The following is a 12,374-nucleotide window of genomic DNA, read 5'->3' on the forward strand; positions in this document are numbered from 1 at the left end:
GCTCCTCTGGCCCTGGGGCCATGGTGGGGAGAGAGAGCTCCTCTGGCCAGGGGGCCAGATCTGTGCCCCCACCACACCCTAGGGCTAGAGGAGCTCTCAGCTCCCATCACAGCCCCAGGGCTGGAAGAGCTCGCTCTCCCTGCTGCGGCCCCGGTGCCAGAGGAACTCTGTGACCCTGCCACAGCTAGGGTTACTACCTGGCCGGTATTTGACCGGCCTGGATGTTTTTTTAATGGATTTGCCAGTTGCCAGAAAAATAATTTAATCTGCTGAATTTTTTTTTAATGTGGATCTAAAGATTTGCATTACTATCCCAATACACTGGGATATCTAACGTTAAACGTTTCTGAGTACAGCTGCAGTGTTTCCAATTCTGCAGTTTAAGCAATAACAGATCAAAACTGTTGAAAATACAGCAATCTACCCACCCACCCACAAGTGGACTACGCATGTGTGAGAGAGGGGTTTGAGTCATGTGTGAGTGAGGAGATCGAATGGTTGCAGAGTTGCCTTGTGATTGGGGGTTAGTGTTGTGGTGGGCTTGCCTTGTGTGCATGTATTGGGGGCGGGGTGATGCCAGTTTTTTTTGCATTTCAAATGTGGTAACCCTAGCTGCAGCCCTGAGGCCAGAAGAGTTCTGTGACCCTGTAGATTACTGGGGGGTTGTGCCTCTGCTTGCCCCCCTTTGTGCACACCCCTGCTTAGAGGGAAGCAGAGCTAGAGCTCCCTAGCACCACAGACCACAGCTACTTACCCAAAAAGCTGCTGAAGAACCTGTGCCACCTGAGCCCTCTGGAGAGGTAGAGGGACCATCTTCACTGTACTTTTCATTTGAGCCCAGAGTGCTCAAACTGGGGCTCTCAGACTGTTGTGGGGGAGGGGGAGCATTAGGAACCCAGCCACCTTCACAGCAAATGCAGAGAAAAGTAAGGTGAGCCTGACTGTTTTGTGGCTGCAGAATTACTTTGTTTGCCTTTTTATTTGTTTGGACTGTGGTCACACTCGGAGGTGGGGGAGCCGGCTACCTAAGACGTACAGCTAGTAAACTGTATCCTGCACACCAAACAGGCACAACAGCAACCCCTTCAGCCAGAAAGGATGGGAGAGGTGCCCACCCTCATCCCATGAAGGTGCCCCACAGTTACAATCAGAGATATCCCCCAAAAATGCATGATTGGCTCTTTCAGCCTTACACCAGTCACAAACTCTTCAATGGTTTCACCTTCTTTTTGTACTCTTTGTTTAAAAAAAAAAAACTCACCTGTTTCAATTTTACATGGACTGTATTACTCCTCAAATTTCTGTCATACATTTTCTAGTTGGCCTCCTCTGCCTGAATTTATTGAAAACTGTGAAACACATCAAATACCCGAGGATCAGAGATTGTCAAAAATAAGGCTACCTTCCTTTTTTCTGGAACTCATTACACACACACACACACACACACGCACTGAAGCGCTGTTTAAACCAGTTGTTTTCCAGCCCAGGAAGACCTACAACGCTTATAAAGTTGACATAATAGTCTCTATAAACCTTGTTTTGATATTGTTAGAATAAAATGCTTTGATTTTTCATTTTCAAATTACTTTTTTCCCCAATTTATTATAATTGTTTTAGAAAGCAGAAATCAAAATGAAACATTCTGACTTTGTTGAAACAAAACATTTTGAGCAAAAGACAAAAAAAATAATTCCTCCGATCTGAAATGAAGCCAAATTTTGAAATCATTCTAAACGGAACTGTCGTCACCCAGCCAGCTCGAAGACATACCAGTAAAAATGCTAGAAAAGGAGATATAGGGTATCACAAGTTCATGGCTTTTTATGCTACAAGCTGAGCATATCAGCATAACTGTAAAAGGCACACACCATTTTGGAATTATCCTTCATACGTTCACAATGAGAAATTCAAATGCATGTACAAGTCTTTTTCAAACCCACTCTTCTTCCCTTCTGATTTGATGTGTAAATCTGCTTGCACGTGTGTACTCATATGTTTACACATCGTTCGTCAAAACACTCACATGACATTTTTAGATGCACGTATGGTGCATCTAAAAACATTTTAAAAAAATTCAACATAAAAAGTTTTGAAACTGTTCATCTTTTGTAATGACTTTATGAGAGAAAATCCTTTTTAGCCATCTTTGAATTACAAGAGACAGCAACACAGAATCTGATATTTGATTAACTTCTTAGAAATATCATTGAACTAGTGCAAATAATTTAGTATGATCATAGAACTGGAAGGGACCTCGAGAGGTCATCTAATCCAGTCCCCTTCACTCGTGGCAGGACTAAATATTATCTAGACCATTCCTGACAGGTGTTTGTCTAACCTGCTCTAAAAAATCTCCAATGCTGGAGATTCCACAACCTCCCTAAACATGAATATGACTGACTGGTTCAAAATACAAGATAACTGATATTTCTAAATAGTAGAATCCTCAAAAATATCTATAGAATTTATAAGTATATACATAAAATTATACCTTCATTTTGATTTTTAAGCATGTCGAGGTAAGGCTGAGATATGCATTGAAGTAGGTATATGACTTTGATTTGCAGTTATCTCCCGTGACAATTAAAGTAGATTTAGCAAGGTACTATTCTGTTTCCTCCCCACATTTAAATGCCTTTGAAATGGAAAGTCCCAAGAAACAAGTATTTATTGATATCTGTGTTGTTGTAGCCATGTTGTCTCTCTAATATCCTGAGACCAAAGTGGGTGAGGGAATATCTTTGAATGGACCAGCTTCTCTTGGTGAGAGAGACTAAAAGCTTGTCTCTCTCACCAACAGAAGTTGGTCCAAAATAAAAGACAGTACCTTACCCCACTTTCTCTCTTTATTGACAGCTGTCATATAAGTTAATTAACAACCATAGCTGTGCTTAATCCTGTTTTTTCTGTTTGACCAACTAATAGTTTTAAATTCTGAGAAAGTTAATCACTACCACTTGGGACTAAAAATTAACTCTTATGTGCAAAGTAGCAATGTGCTACTATCAGCATTTAATCATTCACGGAAATGTAACTAAAGGCAGTATGGACCCAACCCTATAAGATGACTAGCAGTTCCACAGAGTTCAGAGGGATCACAGGGCACTCAGCACCTCTTGAAGTACTCAAAAATGTGCAGGATCAGATTCCAAGTGAACATGGGGTCCCCAAATGATAGGTCAACGTTGGATGATATAGGGCCCAATCCAGCTCCTATTAAAGTAAATGAAAAACTCCCATTATTCAGACAGAAGTTGGATTGGACCCATACTGACTATCATTAAAATAATGGAAATGTAACTAAACATACTGTGACGGGTTGGATCACAGAAACTCCCTTGGGGATTGCCAATTGATGTGCCAAGACCACCTCTGAGCCCGTTTTCCCTGGCAGCTTGGGACTTCGGTGCCCTGCCTGGTTTGAACCAGACACGCTTGCCTGCTACAAACTCAGACCCAGGTCTGAACCACATCCCCCAAATGGTGCAGGCTTAACTGAAAACAGCTTAAGAAGTGTTCCTGTCTCCAACACCCAGGTACCCAGCTCCAATGGGGTCTAAACCCCAAATAAATCCATTTTACCCTGTATAAAGCTTATACAGGATAAACTCAAATTGTTTGCCCTCTATAACACTGATATAGAGATATGCACAGCTGTCCCCCCCCCCAGGTATTAATACATACTCTGGGTTAATTAATAAGTAAAAAGTGATTTTATTGAATACAAAAAGTAGGATTTAAGTGGTTCCAAGTAATAACAGACAGAACAAAGTGAACTACCAAGCAAAATAAAATAAACCACGCATGTCTACGCCTAATCCAGTAAGAAGCTGAATACAAATAAAATCTCACCCTCAGAGATGTTCCAATAAACCTCTTTTACAGACTAGCCTCCTTCTAGTCTGGGTCCAGCAATCACTCACACCTGTGTAGTTACTATCCTTTGATCCAGCTTCTTTCAGGTATCCTTTGGGGTGGAGAGGCTCTCTCTTGAACCAGCTGAAGACAGAATGGAGGGGTCTCCCAGGGGCTTACATAGACTGTCTCTTGTGGGTGGAGACCCCTTTCTCTCTCCTATGCAGAACGTAGCTACAAGCTGAAGTTTTGGGAGTCACATGGGCAAGTCACATGTCCATGCATGACTCAGAACTTTACAGGTGGCAGCCATTGTTCACATGCTATCTTGAACATCCTCAGGTAGACTTCTTATGTGGATTGGAGTCTTCCAAGGTTCCACTGTCCGTCAAGTGTTTCTTGATCGGACACTTGCAAATTCCTTTCTTAAGAAGCTGACCAAATGCCTTACTGAGGCAACTGAAAATCAAACAAGTACACAGCCAATATTCATAACTTCAAATAAAAAAGATACATGCATACAAATAGGATGAATATATTTAGTAGATCATAACCTTTGCAGAGATATGTTACATGGCATATGTAGTACAAAACATATTCCAGTTATGTCATATACACAAAGTGTCCCAACCTGCCAGTGGCTTACCCTGACGGGCCGAAAGCCAAAGTTTGCCAAGCCCTGAAATATAGGGTCGGCTTATGAAAGTCATAGTTTTTACCTATCCATCTTGGGGGGTCGGCTTATAAAAGAATGGGCTAATGAACGAGTATATACAGTAATTTTTCAGAGAAATTTGACTCCATTCCACGTTTTGGATTTCCTGCACATTCCCAGATCCTGCACTCAGACTTGGATATAATTATTTAGTTCCAAACTGTCTAAACAATAAATATCACCTCTTTCCCCCCGTCCTAGAGAGACACTTCAAATGTAGCGTCCTACCAGCCTGTACAGAGCACATCTGTCCAGGAAGATAGAATTCCTCTGGGATATTTTGGACAGAAAGTGAGAATGCCCTGCTGGAAATTCTGGGTTCTGGGTGTGGAAACCAAGTGCATGTGTGTGAGAAATATGGGGTAATTATAAAAAATGATTCAGCGTCTGACATACTGTCGTAGGTTGTCCTACAACACAGCCTCTAACAAGACCAGGCTGTCCCGGACACCAGGTAACAGGCCTGTTTACCTTTACACTAAGAAAGTTGGCAAGGCACCAAAGTCTGCATGTAGTGCGTGTCCAGGAAGACTTTGCGGTGTTCGTGCTTTGCACCCTAAAGTCCTTATAAGGTTGTCAAAAACAAAGAAGCAGGTTAGGAGAGCCTATGGCGGTTCCACGTGTGCTAAATGTGTCTGTGACAGACTCAAACGAGCTTTCCTTATTGAGGAGCAGAAGGCTGTTGTGAAAGTGTTGAAGGCACAAGCGCAGAGTCAGAAATCGAAGTGAACCTCTTTGTATTGTCTGCCTAATAAATAAAAATGAAACTTCATGTAAGCAGTGTCAGGATGAGCTCCACCCTGACATCTGGTGGTGAGGTGTGGCAAGTTGTGGAAAAGAACTTCAGGGGCCGATCTCATTTGCATAGGCACACCCACCACGCCTAGAATGAGACCATAGCTGCCCAAATGGTCACTTTGGCTGCTGTGGGATCCCCAGTGTCTCTGTTATTGGGGCAGGAAGAATAAATTGTTATTACCCTGATTATGGGAACTGTGCTTGGAACTGTAAGTGGCCTTTTGTTATGATGGAGGGATTCACCATCAACTAAGTAGCACTCGCTAGGCAAGGGTCATGGGTTCCAAAACTGTGTGAATGGAGAGAGGCTGGGGACAAGTATTAATACTTGGTGGCATGGGCCCCTTGGTGAGGGCCTTACATGCTGATTGCACTTCCTCCTCTCTCCACTGTGGAATATCAGAGCTAATTTTGATTTCATTAGAAGTCTAGTTATAGGCTGCTGAGCTCACTTTGGGCTGACAGTACACCAGCACTGGGGCTCCCCTACTATAAGCTGAATTCACCTAAGAGCTGAAATCACCGAGTGTTGTGTTAAGTAGTGGGGGAGCCTGAAGATATATTGTGGAGCAGTTTGCGGGACGGCTGGTGAAGCAGTTCGACGCGGAGCAGTGTGTGGATGGCAGGAGCTGCTTGTGGGCCGTGGAGCTGAGCGAAGGAGTTCGTGGGGCGGCTGGTGGAGCGGAGCACAGCTGAGCGAAGGAGTTCGTGGGGTGGCTGGCGGAGCGGAGCGCAGCTGAGCGAAGGAGTTCGTGGGGCGGCTGGCGGAGCGGAGCGCAGCTGAGCGAAGGAGTTTTGTGGGGCGGCTGGCGGAGCGGAGCGCCGCTATGGAGCTATGGGGCGGTCAGCTCCAGATCACGTAAGGTGCTATTTACCCCCGTCCCATTTCCACCCAGGTTGGGAGGTAAAGCTCCGCCGATAAACTTTCGAACTCTGTCTCTATCCCTGACCAGGGATAGAGACTTTTGGGGCATTGGACTTTTGGGACTTTGGGTGATTTGGGGTTGCTGGACTCAAGAACCAAAGGGAAAAGGGCATGCCCCAATTTGCCTGGGGTGGGGTTGTTTTTGCTCATGGGTTGTGTTATGAATCCTGTTGGTGGTGTTTCCCCAACATAATGCCACATTGTTTCTCTCTGTTATTAAAAGACTTTTGCTACACTCAGACTATGTGCTTGCGAGAGGGGAAGTATTGCCTCTTGGAGGCGCCCAGCGGGGGTGGTATATATATTTGTCCCAGGTCACTGGGTGGGGGCTCGAGCCGGTTTGCATTGTGTTATTGGAATGGAACCCCTAGATATTGAACCCGGCCCTTGTTGCTGCCAACTCTGACGGGCAGAAGGGTTACATTTTTGGGGGCTCGTCCGGGATCGCCTGGGTCAGTACCCCTCGCAAGCACCTGTTGAGTGATCCACTACATTGGGAAACAATTTATATATTTTTTTTGTTTGTGCTTATATTTTGAGGAAATTACTGTTTGTATAATGGCTAATATATCAGGTTTGTTGGGCCCTGGCTCAGCAGCTTCTAGCTCGGAGGCTGCAGCCTCGGCTGATGATTGGACAAAAGCTCTGGGGCAAATATTGGAAAAGGTTGTGCTGCCCCATGCTGAGTCAGACTCTTGTCGTAAATTAAGATTATTTGCTGGGGAGGAGGAGTCTGAACCCTGGTTAGAGCATACCACTGAAATGCTGCAAGAGTGGGCCGTACCAGATGCAGAAAAGCGAAGATGCCTTATAGAGAGCCTTGGCGGCCCAGCATTAGATGTGATTCGCACCCTGAAGCTCATTGACCCTGGGGTCAGTGTGAAGGACTGCCTAGAGGCCCTTGAACACAACTTTGGGAGCGTAGAGGGCCCTGAAGACAGCTACTGTAAGTTCCTTAATTCCCGACAACAAAAGGGCGAGAAGGCTTCAGCCTACATACAGAGACTGGAGAGACTGCTTCAGAGAGCTGTCATGAGGGGAGCAGTGACTGCTGAGCAGATGGATCAGACCAGACTGGCTCAAATTGTAAGAGGAACTCAGTATCAGAACCCGATTCTACTTCATCTCCGGCTAAGAGAACGACGGGAACATCCCCCAAGTTACTCCCAGCTGATAAAAGAGGTCCGAGAGGAGGAAGAAAGGCAGGCTGCCAGTGAGTTTTGGGAAGCCCAAACATCGGAGCCAGCCAGCACAACACCACTGCAAATGGCCAGTGTACTGATGGTGAGCACCAGAGAGGAACTTGCCCAACAAATGCAGGTCCTGACGGAACGGATAGCTGAGCTGCAAAGTACCGTTGACCGAGTTAAGACTTCCAGGAATAAGAAGCCTCAAACTGTGGCGATTGAGAAGCCCGCACTTAGAGCCACCATCCCCCCCAGGCGAAGGGGGAAAGGTCAATTCTTCTGCTACCAATGTGGTCAGGATGGACACAGTGCTGCCAAGTGCCGTAATGAAGAAAACCCCTCCTTAGTGTATGGAAAGCTGAGGATCAGTTGGGAGAGATCCGGTAGCTGCCAGAGGGTCTGGGGACGGGGACCCCCCAGGTCTGCAGGATTTGAAGATTCCCCCAGAAAAGACTGTCCAGCTGGGATCCCTACAGGACTGATAGGGCCTCGAGCAGAGGTCATGGTGAGGATCGAAGGGGTGGAGTGTAAAGCAGTGCTTGACACTGGATCTCAAGTGACTATTATATTTCAGTCATTCTACCAACAGATGCTTAGGCACCTGCCTATACAGCCACTGACTGGCCTTGGCCTATGTGGCCTCAGCATGGATGAATACCCCTATCAAGGGTATGTCATAGTGCACCTGGAATTCCCAGAGGAGGTTGCTGGGGTAAGAGAAGAGGTAGACACAGCTGCCTTAATATGCCCTGACCCTAAAGGGACTTCTGATGTGTCTGTGCTGATAGGGACCAACTCCAGTCTCTTCAAGGTACTCGCGGATTACTGCAGAAGGCGGGCTGGGGACCAGTACCTGAATACCCTGATGATCCATACGCTTTGTGCTGAAGCCTATAGGAAAATTGAGAGCGCTAAAAGGGACACATCTGAGCTACCGCTTGGGGCACTGAAGTACACGGGCACAACCCCCTTAGTAGTGCCTGCAAGGACGGAGCAAGAAGTGCTTGTCATGAGTACCTGTCTGAAAGGCAGTAAAGGGACGTTAGCAATGATAGAGCAGCCGATGGGAGGAGAGCTCCCTGAAGGAGTGCTGGTCCCCAGTGGAGTCATAACCCTACCTGCTGAAGCCCAGGAAAGGGTGACTATACTGATTGCTAATGAAATGAGTCGTGATATTTTTGTGAAGCAAGGACAAAAGATAGCAGACCTCTTTGAGCCTGAGTCGATTGTAAAACCCCAGTATGAAACTCAAGTTCCGGCAATAGACCCAGTAAAGTTTGACTTTGGAGATTCACCAGTGTCCGAGGACTGGAAAGATCGCCTGAGGAAGAAACTTTGTGAAAGATCCAAGGTGTTCTCACTGCATGAGTGGGATGTGGGATGTGCAAAAGGAGTAGAGCACAATATCAGACTACATGACTCTCGACCTTTCAGGGAGAGATCTAGGAAGATTGCTCTCTCTGAGATGGAAGATGTGTGACATCATCTTCAGGAGCTGGCTGCGAATGGCATCATTACAGAGTCCCGCAGCCCATACGCCTCACCCATTGTGGTAGTCCGCAAAAAGAATGGGAAAATCCGGATGTGTATTGACTACCGCACCCTAAACAGCCATACTGTGGTCGACCAGTACACTATGCCTCGAGTGCAAGACGCCTTAGACTGTTTGCTGGGAAGCCAGTGGTTCTCTGTGTTGGATCTTCGAAGTGGATACTACCAGATCCCTCTGGGAGAAGAAGATAAGGAGAAGACAGCCTTCATCTGCCCATTAGGGTTTTATCAGTTCGAACGCATGCCCCAAGGGATTTCTGGAGCACCTGCCACCTTTCAACGTCTCATGGAGAAAGTTGTGGGAGACATGAATTTACTGCAAGTGTTAGTTTATTTGGATGACCTGATTGTGTTTGGAAGAACCTTAGAGGAGCATGAAGAAAGACTTCTTAAAGTGCTTGATAGGTTGGAGGATTATGGTCTGAAGCTTTCAATTGACAAATGCCAGTTCTGCAGAACCTCAGTGAAGTATGTGGGTCACATTGTGTCCCAAGAAGGTGTGAGTACTGATCCTGATAAAATAGAAGCACTCACTACATGGCCACGTCCAAGTAACTACAGAGAACTCAAGACCTTCCTTGGATTTAGTGGCTACTACCGCAGATTTGTGAAAAACTATGCTACGATTGTAAAGCCTCTGAATGATCTTACCAGGGGACATCAGTCCAGCAAGAACAAATCTAAGTCCAAGAATAAGGGGAGGTCCCCAAAGCCTCCTGTGCAGAGACACAATGGCCCCTTTGCACCATTTGGGCCACGGTGGGATGAGAGATGTGAAAGGGCTTTTCGAGAAATCATTACTTGCCTAACTCATGCTCCAGTCCTAGTTTTTGCTGACCCAAGCAAACCATTTATCCTGCATACTGATGCCAGTTTGGAGGGTCTGGGAGCAGTCCTGTACCAGGAAGTGGAAGGCAAATGTAAACCTGTAGCCTTTGCCAGCCGAGGATTGTCTGATAGTGAAACTCGCTATCCCACCCACAAGCTGGAGTTTTTGGCCTTGAAATGGGCCATCACTGAGAAATTTCGAGACTACTTGTATGGTGCTCAGTTCCAGGTGTGGACAGACAACAATCCACTGACTTATGTGTTAACGAGTGCTAAGCTGGATGCTACAGGGCAGAGATGGGTGGCCGCCTTGGCTAGCTATGAGTTCAGCATTCAGTACCGATCAGGGAGAAGCAATGTAGATGCAGATGCATTGTCCAGGCGTCCGCAGGCTCCAGAAGTTGCTGTGATACCCACAGATGGAGTGAGAGCTATTTGCAGTGTGAGTCGCCGAGAGCCAGAGGCCCGTGAAGGCTTTCAGGGATGTGTTGCAGAAGCTTTGGGCCTGCCCCCTGAATGCATGCCTTCTGCTTCGGTGAACTATATTGCATTAGACCAATCTCCTTTGCCCATGCTCAATGCGGCTGACTGGGAAGAAGCCCAGCGGCAAGATATTGACATTCGTGATACACTACTTGCCAAAAGGGAGGGGCGAAGCCCAGCTGCGGTTGTCCCACCTAACCCGGAGGGTAAACTACTATTGAGAGAATGGACCAAACTAAAACTGATTCAGGGAGTGCTACACCGAATGACCACTGACCCTTTACAAAAACAACGAGCACAACTAGTACTGCCAAAAAAGTACAGAGCCCTGGCCATGAGGGCCCTGCATGATGACTTTGGGCATTTAGGGATGGAGAGGACCCTGGAACTTATTCGTAGTAGGTTCTATTGGCCCCGAATCGCTGAAGATGTTTGCAGGAAATGTGAGACTTGCGCTCGATGTGTTCAAAGGAAAACTCTGCCCACGAGGGCTGCATATCTCAAGAACATCACCAGCAACAAACCTTTGGAGTTGGTATGCATTGATTTCTTGTCTGTAGAGGTAGACAAGAGGAATGTTGGAAACATTCTAGTAGTGACTGACCATTTTACACGGTATGCACAAGCATATCCCACACGTGATCAGAGGGCCACCACCGTTGCTCGAGTATTGTGGGACAAATATTTCTCAGTCTATGGATTCCCGGCTCGGATACACTCTGATCAGGGGCGGGATTTTGAGAGTCACCTTCTGAAGGAGGTGCTGAAGATAGCAGGAATTAAAAAGTCTAGGACAACGCCTTATCACCCCCAAGGTGATCCTCAGCCAGAGAGGTTCAATCGAACCCTATTAGATATGTTGGGAACTTTGCGACCAGAGCAGAAGGCAACCTGGAGCCAGCATGTCGCATTTCTGGTGCATGCCTACAATGCCACAAAGAACGATGCTACGGGAGTCACCCCATATCTCTTGATGTTTGGGCGAGAACCAAGATTACCCATAGACTTGTGCTTTGGTGTATCAGAGGATGGAGATAGCTATGAAACTCATCAGCAATATGTATCCCGACTAAGAGAAAAGCTGCGGGATGCTTATCGCTTAGCTACTGCTGCGGCTCGGAAGAACGCAGACCGCAACAAACATCGATATGATGCTAGAGTGCGTTCGCAGGAGCTCCAGCCGGGGGACAGAGTCCTGCTGCGAAATTTGGGTATTGCTGGCAAACACAAGATAGCTGACAGATGGAAGGCAATACCTTACCTGGTGATGGAAAAGCTGGGAGATCTGCCGGTCTACAAGATCAAACCTGAAGACGGTCCAGGGCAAATAAAGACGGTGCATAGAAACCTTTTGCTCCCTGTGGGGGAATTGGTAAGCACCCCTTGTGAGATGGGCCACGGCAGGGCCGCCGGGCAGAACAGAGGTGCTAGACCAAAGCCGCCATCCAACGCAGACAGTGGGCCCCCTGCAGCTAACTTACCCCTATTCTGCACATCTGAGAGTGAGTCTGAGGAGGAAGACACAACCCTGGTGTATCCTGGGATGGAGACAAGATTTCAGTCTCGATCAGCTGAACCAAACGAGAGTTTTCCCTCTTCCGCCCTAAACCCAATGGCAGAACTATTTAGGCCCCTTTCTGATACCCCGGTGCTGCTGATGAGACCCCCCTGTGATGACACACACAGGTTATTGGACAATGGGGACAGACAGGTAGAGGATGTCCTGGGCACCTTGGACCCTCCAGCGTTAGAACTAGGAGTGCAGGGGCCTACGCCAGTAGCCGAGGGACCCTCCAGGGAAGCCTCTCCATCCGTCACTCAAGAGGATGTTCCCCTTACTTCAGCAACAGAGATTCTCAATAGACGAGACAGGGTGATAAGACCAGTGAAACGGTTAACTTATGATGCACCTGGGGTGACTAGTGAGGAGCCAATACATTTAGCACACAGGCTTGTGGAAGCCAAAGTGGGCTTCCTGAGGCCCTTTGGAGGAAACCAATGAGTTGGTATAAAGGGAGTGTGATTTGTCGGG

General features: G+C 46.9%; 1 pseudogene across 1 annotated transcript; it reads left to right on the forward strand.

Annotated features, from left to right (window-relative positions):
* The first annotated feature begins 4,697 nt into the window (after positions 1–4,697).
* LOC311516705 (large ribosomal subunit protein eL34 pseudogene) lies at positions 4,698–6,071 on the forward strand (annotated as a pseudogene). Its single transcript has one exon. The product of its transcript is annotated as a large ribosomal subunit protein eL34 pseudogene (transcript).
* Positions 6,072–12,374: the final 6,303 nt, after the last annotated feature.

This window comes from Lepidochelys olivacea (assembly GCF_965140295.1).
Source record: "Lepidochelys olivacea isolate rLepOli2 genome assembly, chromosome: 1".
NCBI classification, from domain to species: Eukaryota; Metazoa; Chordata; order Testudines; family Cheloniidae; genus Lepidochelys; species Lepidochelys olivacea.